This window comes from Sciurus carolinensis, chromosome 4 (assembly GCF_902686445.1).
Source record: "Sciurus carolinensis chromosome 4, mSciCar1.2, whole genome shotgun sequence".
NCBI lineage: Eukaryota > Metazoa > Chordata > Mammalia > Rodentia > Sciuridae > Sciurus > Sciurus carolinensis.
The window spans coordinates 101815458-101829531 of NC_062216.1; the positions used below are offsets into that span (position 1 = coordinate 101815458).

Sequence of the window (14074 nt, forward strand, 5' to 3'; positions counted from 1 at the left end):
TTTCAACTATATAATACATTGTTTCTAATCATGCTTACCATGTTGTACATTAGGTCTCCAGAACTTATTCGTCTTAGGTCTCCAAGTTTTACCTTTTGGTTGAGTTATTTCAGTTAGCATGATGTATCCTGGGTTCATCTGTGACACTACAAATGGCAAGATTGCCTTCTTTTTTTAAATAATATTCATGCCTTTGTGTGTATACCAGATTTCTTTAAAATATATTAATATTTTAAATAATATTCATGCCTTTGTGTGCATACCAGATTTCTTTATCCATGGATTCATCAGTGGGCACTAAGGCTGTTTACGTATCTTGGCTATTGTAAATATTGTTGCAATGATCATGTGGGTATCTCTATCTCCTCCATAGTGGTTATCCTTTGGAAATTTGGTGAATATCCAGGACTAGGATTGCTATATCAGATGGTAATTCTATGTTTTAGAAGAACCTCTACATTGATTTCCATAATGGCCATAGCAATTTACATTTCCAACAAAAATATATAATGTCTGACCAATACTATAACCAACACTTATTATCTTTTGACTTTTTAATTTCAACCATCCTAATATGTGAAGGGATATCTCATTGTGGTTTTGATTTTCATTCCCCTGATAATTAGTGATGCTAAGCACATTTTCATACACCTATTGTTCATTTGTATGTCTTCCGTGGAAGAAAGCCTATTCAAATCTTTTGCTCATTTTTTAAACAGGTAATTTGTCTTTTTAAAAACTACTAAATTGTGTGAATTCTGTATATATTTTTTATATTAATCACTTATTTTGCAGATACTTGGCAAAATTTTTCTCCCATTCCATGGATTGCTTTTCATTTTGATCCTTTTCTTTGCTGTGTAGAAACTTTTTAATTTGATGTAGTCACACTTATTTATTTTTGCTTTTGATATATCCAAAAAATCAAGCTCCAATATCATAGAGCTTTTCTCTGCATTTCCTTCTAGAAATTTTACAGGTCCAGTTCTTATGTTTAAGCATTTAATCTCTTTTGAATTGAATTAATTTTCAATGATATATACAAAATGTTTCCCATTTCTTCTATTCTTTCCTTTTATTTTTCTGTTTCTTTTTCTTTCCTTCATGTATTTCTGTTTTAGTTTTAGTTTTTTTTTTTTTTTCTTTTCTACTGTGAACAAAAGAATTGACAACAATTTTAAAGGAGGAAAAATTTATTTGGCACTCATAGTTTCACAGGTCTCAGTTCATTGTTCTGGACTCAAGGTAAGGAGAATATCAAAGCAGAAGAGTGTGGAGGTAGAAAACTGCTCAGGAAATAAAAATTAGGGAGCAAAACTCTGCTCACTAGGGCCAAAATATAAACCCCAAAGGCACACCCCCAGTGACCTACTTCCTCCAGCCACACCCTACCTACCTACACTTACTGCCTAGTCAATGGATTAACACACTGATTAGGTTAAGGGTCTCATAACCCAATCATTTCACCTGTGAACTCACACATTACCTTTGGGTGATAGCTCATATCTAAACCATAACAATGTGTATCCAGTTTCCCAGACCATTTATTGCAAGGATGATTCTTTCCAGCATGTATTCTAACATGTATTCTTTGGCAACTTTGTTGAAGCCTAGCTGAATGTGTATATATGTGGTTTTATTTCTAGGTTTTCCATTCTGTCTCATTGGTCTATGCATCTATAGCATAACGATGTAATTTAAATTAGAAAGTGTGATACCTCCAACTTTGTTACTTTGCTCAAGATTGCTTAGGTCATTTGGGGTGTTTTGTGGTTTCCTAAGAATTTTAGGATTTTTTTTCTATTTAGTGGGGGGGGGGATGCTATTAAGAATTTGATAGGAATTGCATTGAATCTGTATGAGGATTGTTTTGGGAGTTACAGACAATTTGAGGATATTGATCCTTCCAGTTCATGAACCTGAGATATTGCTTTATTTATTTTTGTCTTTTTCAATTTGTTTCATCAGTTTTATCCTTTTCAGTGTACAGCTCTTTTGCCTTCTTGGTTAAATTAATTCCTGAGTAATTTATTATTTTTTATGCTATAATCTTTTTTTTTTCTTTTATTTTCCTAGTTCATTGTTAATATGTAGAAATGCACATGATTATTGTAAGCTGATTTTGTATCCTGAAACTTTGCTAGATGCATTTATTTTAACAGTATTTTTCTGTAGAGTCTTTAAAGTTTTCTATGCATAAAATCATATCCCCTATAGACAGACAGTTTTACTTCATTTTTTCCAACTTGGAAGCCTTTTATTTCTTTTTCTTGCCAAATTACTCTGAGAAGGACTTCCAGTACTATGTTGAAAGAAGTGAGGAGAAAGGTATCCTTGCCTTTTATTTGATCCTACCAGAAAGGTTTTGTGTTTCCCCATTTATTATAATGTTAAATGTGGAATTTTCATATTTGACCTTTACTGTGTTGAGGCAAGTTCTTTCTTATATCTGTTTTGTTAAAAGTTGAGATTATGAACAGATGTTGAACTTTGAAATGACTTTTTTTAAAGTTTATTTGGATGGTCATAATTTTGGTCTTCATTCTGCTAATGTAGTGAACCACATGTATTGATTTGCATATGTTGAGCCATTCTTGCATTCCAGAGATAGATCCTACTACTTGATCTTGATATATCATCCTTTAAAATGCTGTTGAATTTATTTGCTAATAATTTGTTGAAGATTTTTATCTCTACTCTATTCAAAGGTATTGGTCTATAATTTTCTTTGCTTATAGTGTCCTTGTTTGACTTTGATATCTGGGTTTGGAATCAGGATGGTGACAGGCTCATAAAATTATTCCTCCTTGTTAAAATTCTCTCATGGATAGAAATTTGGCTCAATTCATTTTTAAAATTTGCCTCCCATACAACTGTGATAACCAAAGACATCATGGGAATTTTATGATATTTTAGATTTGAGATTGTATGTCATAAGAGACAAAATAGAGATATACATAGTGTTTAAACTCTAGAATTTGAAATCATGATCTTTTTTGGTATTTGATAATGACAGCACAAAACACCTTTTAAAAGACTGATATGAGGATTTTTGCATCTCTTTTATATTGGTTTATAATTTTTTCCCTTGTAGTGTCATATGTGGTTTGGTATCAGGGCAAAGCTCTCCTCACAAGATGAATTTGAAAGCAATTCCTCTTCTTTAATTTTTTGCAAGAATTTAAGAAGGACTGGAATTATTACTTTAATTTACCAGGAAAACCCATCAGGCCAGGTTTTTTGTTGGTTTTGGTGGGAGATTTTTGATTATTGGTTCAATTTACTTAACTCACTATTGATCTGTAAAAATTTTCTAGTTCTTTATTATTGAGTCTTGGTAGTAATTTCCAGTAATTTATCCATTTCTTGTAGATTATACAATTTGTTGGCATATAATTATTCGTAGTAGTCATTTGTGATCTTTTTGTATTTCTGTAGAATAGTCATAAGTCTTATCTTTAACAAACTGATTTGTTTGAATCTACTCTTTTTTTTTTATTAGTCTCATTAAAAATTTGTCAGTTTTGTTGAACTTTTTAAACAACCAACTCTTGGCTTCATTGACATTTTCTATTTTGCTTTCACTTATTTCAGATTTATGTTATCTCCTTTCTTTGTTCTTTTTATAGTTCCTTGGTGTAATGTTAGGTCATTTATTTGATGTATTCTTGCTACTATAATTTGGCATTTATCCATAAACTTACTTCTTAGAATTGCTTTTGTTGTATCTCATTTAATTTTCATTCATATCAAGATAATTTTTAATTTACCTTTTGATTCCTTCTTTGACCTACTTCTTGTTCAAGGGTACATTTTTAATTTCCACATTTTTGTGAATTTTCCAGTTTTCCTTCTCTTATTGACTTCTAGTTTTGGTTAGAAAATCTACTTAATATAATTTCAGTCTTCTAAATTTGCTGTCTTTGTAGTTCAACATATGATCTACCTTGGAGATTTTTCCTTGTGCATTTGAGAAAAATATATATTCTGCTACTGTTGGATGGAGTTTGATGTATATATCCATTAGGTTAACTTGGTATACATAGTTATTCAAGTCTACAGTTTCCTTATTGAACTTCTGCCTAGATGATCAATGACAATACCATTGTTTTAAGCAATATATTAAAGTACTATACTATTATTGTATTTCTATCTATAACTCCTTTTGTTCCTGTTAATATTTGTTTTATATATTCAGGTGCTACAATATTGGGGACATATAGATTTATAGTTGTTGCATCCTCTTGATGCATTGTCCTCTTTATTATTATATAATGGTCTTGTCTTTTGTTACAGTTTTCTACTTAATGTCTTTTGTTTTTTTTCAGATATAACTTAAGCTACCCTGGCTTTATTTCATTTTCCGTGGCACAGAATATTTTGTTCCATTCCTTTATTTTCAGTTTCCATGTGTCCATAAAAGTGAATATCTTATAGAAAGTATATAGTTGGGTCTTTTAAGAATATATTCATCCACTCTATGTCTTTTGATTAGAGAATTTAATTCATTTATATTGAAGGTAATTATTAATATTTAGGTAAAGACAATGCTGCTGTTGTTTTCTGGTTATTTTGTAGATCCTTTCTTCTTTTCATCTTCTCTTGCTGTTTTCCTCTGTGACTCGATGACTTTCTAAAGTGGTATGCTTCGATTTTCTTTTCTTTCTTTGTGTGTAGTTAGTATAGGTTTTTGGTTTGTGGTTATTACAAGGTTTACTTAGAACCTGTTATAATCATAAAAGTTTAATTTTAGTTAATAACTGCTTAACTTTGATCACATACAATTCTTATCACACACACACATTTTAAAAATTTGATGTCTCAAGTTACATTGTTTTATATTTAATATCCACCAACAAATGACTTTAACTACATTTAAATTTAATCGTTGTTTATTACCTTTTATAATAGAAGGTGATTTACATGCTACCATTACAGTACTAGTGTATTCTGACCATATACTTGCTTTTACCAGTGAGTTTTTTACTTTCGTATGTTTTCATCTTACTAATTATTGTCCTTTATTGTTAGTAGTCAGAATTTAGTTTTGCATGTCTTATAAGGTAGATCTACTAGTGAACTGGTAGCTTTTGTTTGGGAATTTATCTCTGCTACCCTCTGTAGAACAGCTTTACTATGTATAGTATTCTTGGTTGGCAGTTTTTATTTCAGTACTTTGAAAATATTATCCAACTGTATTGTCTGAGAAATTTCTGCTGAGAAATCTGCTGAATGCTTTAAGGAATTAGCCTTGTATGTGAGGAACCTCCTCTCTTTTTGCTTTTAAGATTATCTTTGTCTTTTATTTTTGATCATTTGATTATAATTTGTTTAGGTGAAGTCTTCTTTGGTTTGAACCTGATTGGAGTTTCAAGTTCATGTACCTACATGTTCATCTTTACTCCAGATTTGGGGAAATCTCAGTCATCATTTTTTATAATATTTATATTCTTTTCTCTTTCCCTTCCTATAATGTGAATTTGATTATGTCCCATAAATCTCATAGACTTTCTTTTTTCCTATTATCTCCTTTGACAGGATGTTTTTAAATGCTGTCTTCAAGTTCACAAGTTCTTCCTTCTGTTTGATTATATCTGCTATCTATGCTGTCTATTGCACTTTTTATTTTATTACTTGTATTCTTCAGTCCAGAATTTTTGTTTGGTTCTTTTTTACTATTTCTATTTTTCTGGTGGACTTCTTGTTTTCTTTATATATTGTTTTCCTTATTTCATTAAGTCATCTGGCTGTATTTCTTGTAGCTTGTTGAGCTTTCTTGAAACAACTATGTTCAATTCCTTTTCAGGCAATTTTCAAATTTCCATTTTCTTGAGGTGGGTTATTAGAAAATTACTGTGGTCCTTTTGTGACATTATGTACCCTTGGTTTTGTTGTTTCTGTTACCTTGCATTGATGTCTGCCTAATTATACTGTTTTCTTGTTTTTAAATGTTGTGAGTCAAACTAGAAGGTATGAGTTCATCCATACTTTTACCTTAGTGTTAAGCTTATAAACTGTGTTTATTTTGACATTTATATTTTATGTTTTGAGTGAAATTTTAAAACTCCTATGAAAATGTGATTTTATATAATAAGCATAGCCCTGTTTTCAGAGGAACTCAAATTCTGTCATTTTCTTTATGTCAATTCACCCTTAAGAAATTTATATAAACTATTTCAGCCTATTTTTGTACCTACAGAATGAGATAATCACATTTTTATAAATTAGCTCTGATATAATCATGTATATGTATATATGGAGATATGTAATATATGTTGGAACATAAGTGCATTCACTTTTCTACATTCTAATTCTTTTCTCTAATTTTTTAAATTAGTTGCAATTATTAGACATAATTTTTATACAAAACTGACCATTGATTGGTCTTCTGGGGCATAAAAGTACAAAGAAATGGATTCAAAACACTCCATTGTGACAGTGGTTCCAGGGGGTGGTTCAGCAGCTGAATATAGTGCAAGGAGCCTGAGCTATGAACTTAAATTCTATTTTCTTGATGGAGGGGTGGATACCGGGGATTGAACTCAGGGGCACTCTACCACTGAGCCATATCCCCAACCCTTTTTTGTACTTTATTTAGAGACAGGGTCTCACTGAGTTGCTTAGCCTCCCTTTTGCTGAAGCTGACTTTGAACTCAAGATATTCCTGCCTCAACTTCCTGAGCCACTGGGATTACAGGCACGTGCCACCCTGCCCTGCAAACTCAGAAATTCTTGATGTTACCTCCAGCTTCCTTCTTCATTGGTCATGTGACTTGGTCAAATTACTGTCTTCCTTTGAGCATGACTTTCCATTGAGAAAATTGGAAAAAAGTTCTACTTAACTGATAAGGGTTTCATGACGGCCAAATTAAATTAATTTATTAAAGTAGTAAGCATTATTCCAGCTTCGATATGTATATGTAATATATATGAGCAGTTTTCTCTTTTGCTATGAATCTATTACTATGTCAAGACATTAACAGAAGGCCTTTATGTGTACTTATTTGTCAATATTTCAGTTTCATCTGACCCCCTTATCCAACTGTGTATTGGAAATTTATTTGTCTAACTCTTCATCAACGCATCATCTTGTTTCCAAGTTTAGTTTGCTATGTCTAATACTGTATTCTCATTATCTTACCATATTCTCACAATACCAGTAGGTTTTTGTATTGACAGAAGCAGGGCGGAAGACAAGTCACTCAAGTCAAACCATTAAGGTCTCCTATGGCTCCTCTCAACCTCAGTCCTACTTAGAACTACTGACTCTAAAGTTTCAGTGTTTCTGGAGTATTTTCTTTATTTCCATATCCCTATGTCTGCCATGGTTAGGCCCTCATCCTTTTCTGTCAGACTACACAAATGGTATTCTGTTAGTTTTATTCCTTGCATCTGGTTACTGCACTCATTTTTCATCTCCCCACAAAATCTAATCATATTATTTTTTTGGTGACATCTATAAATATCTCCTTCTCTGCAAAATAGTATTAAATACCTCAATACTATTTGAAATGTCCTTTATTCAGGATTAAATTTTTAAAAAACAGCTCTATAAGTCACATTTTATATAATTTTGCCTTACCACCTAACAAAATGTTCATTGTATCCAAAGTACTCATAATATAGATGCTCGAGTTTCTTACACATATCGTGGGATCTCCTATTTCCCTACAAATACATGTTTTTTTTTGTTTGTTTGTTTGTTTTTTTGCTAGAGATGCTGTTCCCTTAAATTCTTTCTTCTAAGACTAAACTTTGGCAGGAAATGAATCAATATTTGTAAGGTCCTTACTGTGTCTTAAATTGAGTTAAGTGACATAAGGACATTGCAATATTTGAATTTGCTAATAATTCTGTGAGGTTAAAAAAAACACATATTATTAGAAATGAGGAAATTGAAGTAGAATTTAAACTCCCATTGACTAACTACATAAACTCTATTCTAAAATGATGGTGCCTTAAGTTGATTCTCTCTCTCTCTCTCTCTCACTCACACACACACATGTACACAAAGGAAACATATTTACCTTGATTTGTACATGGTAAAACTGATACTCAAGGAGTATGAATGGCACATTTAAGTTCCCATAGTTAAATTCAGAAAAGCCTGAATTTAGTTTAAAATTCATCAAACATTAAAGCCTATGTTATTTCCATTATACCACCCAGTTTCTTAAATGTCATCCCCTTCCATGAATCATTTCCTGATGCTCCCATGGATAGATGACAATGCCAATATCTCTTCTGCACGATGCCTCGTGTAGTGGAATAAAATAGGAAGAGTTGACTTTTACCTAGTAGTTACTTAACATACAGGTGTAGTTATATGTGCTTTGATAGTTTTCTTATTTGTACATCATAATATGTACCCTATTAAATAAATTCATCATTCTATGTCAGGGTATTTACCTGTTTTTGTAACTAACATTTGAACACCTTGGAGGCAGTCACTGACTATACATATTTGTTTTTCTAGCTAGCAAACTTTCCTACATGTAGAAGGTCATAATAAATATATTTTAAATAAATGAATGGGTTACAATTAGTGGGTAGCTATAGTACTGGTAGGACATAGAAAAGTAGAAAGAATGTCTTCAATTTCACAGAACAATGTAATCTCCTATGGAATTTATTTCCTTGAGCTCAGGGTTGTAAGAACTTTGGACTGAATTCTTTTCCTGCATTCTCATGACATTATTTTCTTTATATATTGGAGACAAATTATGCATTTTTCCAAATGACAGTATTCAGGCAGTCTAATTATATACCTTAATAGGCATACAGATTTAACAAACTATGCTTTGATTTATTACCAAATTTTGATTTATTTTATTGATCCTCTTCACCATACAGTGTTCACTCTGTATTTTACATGCATTAAAAATTTGAAATATTGGAAAGTCTCTTGATTTGCAATGAGATCAAATTTGTTCCAAGTGGTCATCTCTGTTTTTCATCCTTTTGAAAGGATCGGTTAAGTGTTTTTCTCAAGCATAGCCAGGCTTCTGGAAAATGGAAAGTGGCTCTTTATTACAGCCTTGGACTGTTTTATATGAGAGTACTATTTTCTCCAGGAATTTTTATTCAAGTCTTACTTACCACCTCCCTTTTATGATTTCTTTGGGATTTTATTATATTCATTGTTTCTCTTATATCCTCCTTTTTGCTGGCTCTTAATGTTGGTCTGTTCTAGGTTGATTGTCTGTGTTCATCTCTCTCCCCATTTTTAGAGAACTAGCATATCCAAATTTTCAGTCTTTGTTTTAGACATGAACTATTGATATTTGTAAGGGAGAAAAAAATACTGGTTTCTCTCCCATTCACTGCACAGAGACAGAATAAACTAATGTTCTTCATAGGCACCTGGTTATGCACTATTTGTCATGTCATTTCCGGGAACTTGAATTTCTAATGCTTACATTTGTAATTACTGAAGGCTATATCAGTAATTTAGATTTTCTATCCTTATAATCAATACATTTTAAAATTTTCAAATTTATATTATTTTTAAATAAGATATTCTCTTCATATGAAGTTACTTCTGTTGATATTTGATAAAACTTCTATAATTTTAAAAATATATGAAACTTTTCAATATCCTATTTAAGAATAAAGAATACTACTCAGAGAAAGATAAATATTATTATAAAATAACAATAATATGATAAAATAATAAATAAATAAAATAATATTATGTAGTCTACTTGAAATTTATTAGGTAAGTGGCAATATATAAATATAAAAATAAAAGCTACCCAGGGCAAAACACAACAATAAGAATATGGAATATATTAAAGACTAACTAATTGGATAATTAATTTCTCAGACTGCCATTTAGGATATTTTAACTTAATCTTTATCAGTCAAGCAGGGATTATTCTTTACATACATTTGAGAAAGGCATATTTCCTTGGTTGTCTCTGTTGTCTTCAGCACCTTTACTACCCTCAAGGGCCGATATCAACTGTGGATTTATTGACCAAAAACCAGAATGATCCTATGTTCTCCAAAGGGGAATTGCTCCCTACAATATAAATATCAGATGGGAAACCTTAGCTACCCTCCAATGGTTACTCCTTATTCTAACTTCAAAATATAAGCTTGAAGATTTTACTCTGGTTTTACATATACTCATATGTGATAACATAGAAATATGAATTGTGTGTGTGCGCGTGCACACACACACATTATGAATAAAGCTTTGGAAAGACAAGACTTTAGGCAACTCAGTGACCTTAATAACATTAGGTTCAGTCCTTTGTGGGTGGAAAAATAAGACTTAGTTTTACTTCCAAAACACTGAAGAGTGAACAAGCTTCCTTATACATGTATGCATTATTCTGTTTTGTGTGGATTTCCCACTATAGTATTTTTATAAATACTATTATGCCATTCTGAAGTACTACTTTGTTTTCTCCCAAAGAATATCATATCTAAATGTGCATTTTGTTTTAAAGCATCTTTTGGGGGGTTTTGAAAACAGTGATGTGTTCTTACAAGCTTGAGTTCTCGAGAAAGAGATCTCAGAACTACTGACACACCCAAAGTAAAGGAACTTGGGATTCAAAATAGTTAATATTTGTAGTCACACATACTTACTATGATAATTTATAGAAAAAACTCTTCATACTTTATAAAAATGAAAAAATAATTATTTAAAAATTAATGTATTCTAAAAAAGGTTATTTGAATGAGTCCAGTTTTTAAAACAAAATCTATTTTTATAGCCACATATTACTCTCCCTTTTATTTACTTTTTCTTAATTTTCATTAAGCCTTTCTGATACCCCAGAAATGGTAGGAAAAAACAACTTTGTGTGTCTTAACGAAAAATGTAGAGCATCCAGCCTAAACCTGCAGTACGTATGTGTTTTGAATAGAAAAAACAGATGCTGTAGCATTTTCTGCCCAAGAGAGAGTCCAGTTTGAACATTCTGCAGTATGCAAATGTCATCTTGTCTATGTGAATGTTTTACCCGAGTGGCTGCTGCAGGGTTGGAGGCTTCTGCTTGTGATTTAGGTTGTAATTTTATTTGTGGAAATAAACCAATCACGGAGCTCCGATTGTCTTAGCGATGAGGTGATCAATAGCCCATTACTGGATAGAACAGCGGCTACAGGAAGTGCATTGAAGATTTTAATGCATGAATTATGCATGCCGTGCTCATTCTGTGCTCATTCTTTAGTCTCCAAACAGAATGACAGGGTTTGTGAAGTCGCCTCAGATAGTTTCTTGCATTAAGTGACTGCAGTAAAATGCTTAATATTTTCAGGCATAGAAGCAGCATTGACTCGGGCCAGCCGAATTTGGAAGATGTAAACCCCCCAGCTCACAGCACAGAAGGCTTTATTTGAAAGTATTGCTATGTAGAGAGCCAGCTTTGCAGTCATCTAACCTGTTCTCCCCAGAAGGTTGGCTGAAGGATGGGAGCGGCTGTGCCTGCCTCTGAGGTCACAGCTTGAAGTCCTTTTAACTTGCCTTCTGCTGCAGGAGAGAGGCGTATTGTGATATAACTGTCGCTGCATTTATTCAAATGGACAATTTGCAATAGACATAATACCCAGAACGGCAGATAATTCAACATATGAGGTAAGTCCAAGATTTTTCTCTAGTTTAGGTAATTTAAACTAGAATGTGCTGAGTTGGGATAATGGTGATGTGGTGATAATAGTAAGGTAGACTCAGACCTCAGTATTGTAAAGCAGCGGCAGGGCTCTCAATTGTTATCTTAATTGAGAGGTGACTTTATTTTGTGTTTGACCATACTAGGTATTTAATTTTGCAGGCAAGGCTTTTCAAGAATATACCTGAGCCCAAATGTGTATGTCTGCAAACCGGGGAGGGACAGCACTGAGAGTGAGCTGAATCAATAAGTGAAAATTACCTCCTGGTGGAGAAGTTTTAGCAGGGCTGTGGCATTGCTTTGGCTCAGATTATTTCCTTAACATTACCATTTTCTCATTCTAGATAATGATGATGATAGAAACCAAAAAATGCTCAATCCTTCTCCCACAAGTAGAGGAAAGCACTGAGGTACTCAAACTCAAATACTGTGTTGCATACAAATTGAGCAGATGGAATTAAAACCATTTGGACTAGTGTGTCCTTGAGGGAAGACCTTGTCTGAAACAGAACAGTTTGACTTTTACCTATAATAACTGTTATTTTATTTTTTCCTCCTGTCAAGGGCTTACTCCAAAAGGAATGGATAGATGGCATATTGTGAAATTTACAGAGAAGGGTGGAGAGGAGGGAGGGAGAGAGAAAGAGAGGGAGGGAGAAGATTTATAGTTCTCTTGATGTTTTAAAAATTAAGCTTATACAATTACAGGACCCATAAAATAAGAGTCAAGTAAAATTTGCAAAAACCCTACAGACCTGAAAATATACTGTACTGCTATATTGGTTAGAGGTCTTTGTGAATTAAATCTGCTTGTTTAAATATCATGGCAATTAAGAAGTATACAAATAATGTTCAGCATAGAATTCATGAATATTTCTTTAATGTGAGAAAATAGCTTTAACATATATTTAGTAAGAGACTTTAGATATAGTAAAATTTTTAGGGAGACTTTTCAACAGTAAATTTATATTATTACATTATCAGCAAATATACATATATGAATATATATGATACATAATTTATAAAACAATGTCTAATGTATATGTAATTCTACTTCCTTAAGTGTTTTTATTGATACTGTTTTAAAAATGTTTGCTGAATCTTTCAATAACCAATAATAAATAAAGCCAACTATGTTTTCTAAAATAGGCATCCTTTTACTTAAAAACAAAGGAAGAAATATAGAACAGTGATAATAAGAGCATAGGAAAACTACTCCTCGAGCATTTCACAGTGCATTTCAATTCTGCCACAGTGTTACTACATCAGCTGGGTTTCCTATCAACTGCCTGTTGGCGTGGCAGAGAACTCTAGCCATGACCACAGAGTTTAAATCTTCAAGGCTAATCTAGTTCAGGTATATAAGGAAGTGCCCACATGGAGTTTTTCCTTAGAGAGGGGAAGTAAGAAGTAGGTGCCTATATATCTTCCAGGTCTCCTGATGCTGAGTCATGGTGCTTAGTTCTGCCCAGATGCCTCCTGGCTGAGGTGTTCCATTATCAGATAGTAAAATGGAAACTAAAGGGAAATGAGAAAGAATGGAGGGGGCAGAAACTTGAGGATATTTATTGCCTGACATGTAAATTCTGAGTTATGAGTATAATGGCAGTGCTACTTGTTGGATCTAGCTGAGGTGACTATGGCTGAGTAGAAGCCCCTGCTCTGGATGACAAGATCATAGCAATGAAATTAATGCAGGAGCATGGGAGATGGTACAGAGGGATACAGGGAGCACTGCACTTGAACTTACCTAAACCTCTCTGTCTTGTTTCGGGTGCCAAGCCAAGACATTAATCCATCTCATTTTAAATACTCAACGGACAGAAAAGAAATATTTCCTGAATCACATGACAGAAATGTGAACCAAGATAGCCTCAGTTCCCACTTTTCAAGTAGTTATAATTAATTTCTGTAGACTCTTTCTGGGGAGAGCCTAACAGGAAATTAATAACTTGTGAGCATCAACCTCGATGTATATGAGGTAAAACACCAAAATAAGATTGGTTTGTGATTATTATGGCAAGATATAATCATATTAGATATAATTGGAAAAAGACTGAAGATATTCTAAAAAGACAATGAAAAGGAAAGACAGAAAATATAATAATAAAACATCAAATATAAGATTTTTGAAACAAAATGTACTTAATTCGTGGTTGATAGACATTATTAATGCCTCTTAAAATCAACGTGTAAGAATTCTGAAAACGATTTACTAGTCAATGGTTTTACCATTTACTTTAAAATTAATTTCAGAGATAAACTAGCATACTGAGAAATCAGTTGACAAGAAAAATTTGAAGTGGTAAAGTATTAATTTCTTATAGGGAATAAATACTGATATATATATAAGGGCTGTTGGAACTTATAATAAACCTACATAGAGAACTACATATATATGCTTATATATGTGTTTATATATTTATATGTATATATTCATTTATATAGGA

At 32.4% G+C, this 14074-nt stretch overlaps 1 protein-coding gene across 5 annotated transcripts in view; it reads left to right on the forward strand.

The window, feature by feature from the left end:
* Window positions 1-14074, forward strand: part of Cntn1 (contactin 1) — a 364554-nt gene that overhangs the window by 124138 nt on the left and 226342 nt on the right. For 2 of the 5 annotated variants that reach the window (XM_047548775.1, XM_047548778.1), the window contains exon 3: window positions 11274-11590. The exons of 2 other annotated variants lie outside the window; for them this stretch is intronic. The gene's annotated coding sequence lies outside the window, so the exon portion shown is untranslated. The remainder of the gene's footprint in view (window positions 1-11273; window positions 11591-14074) is intronic. One more of the 5 variants, XM_047548779.1, reaches the window with a different exon arrangement.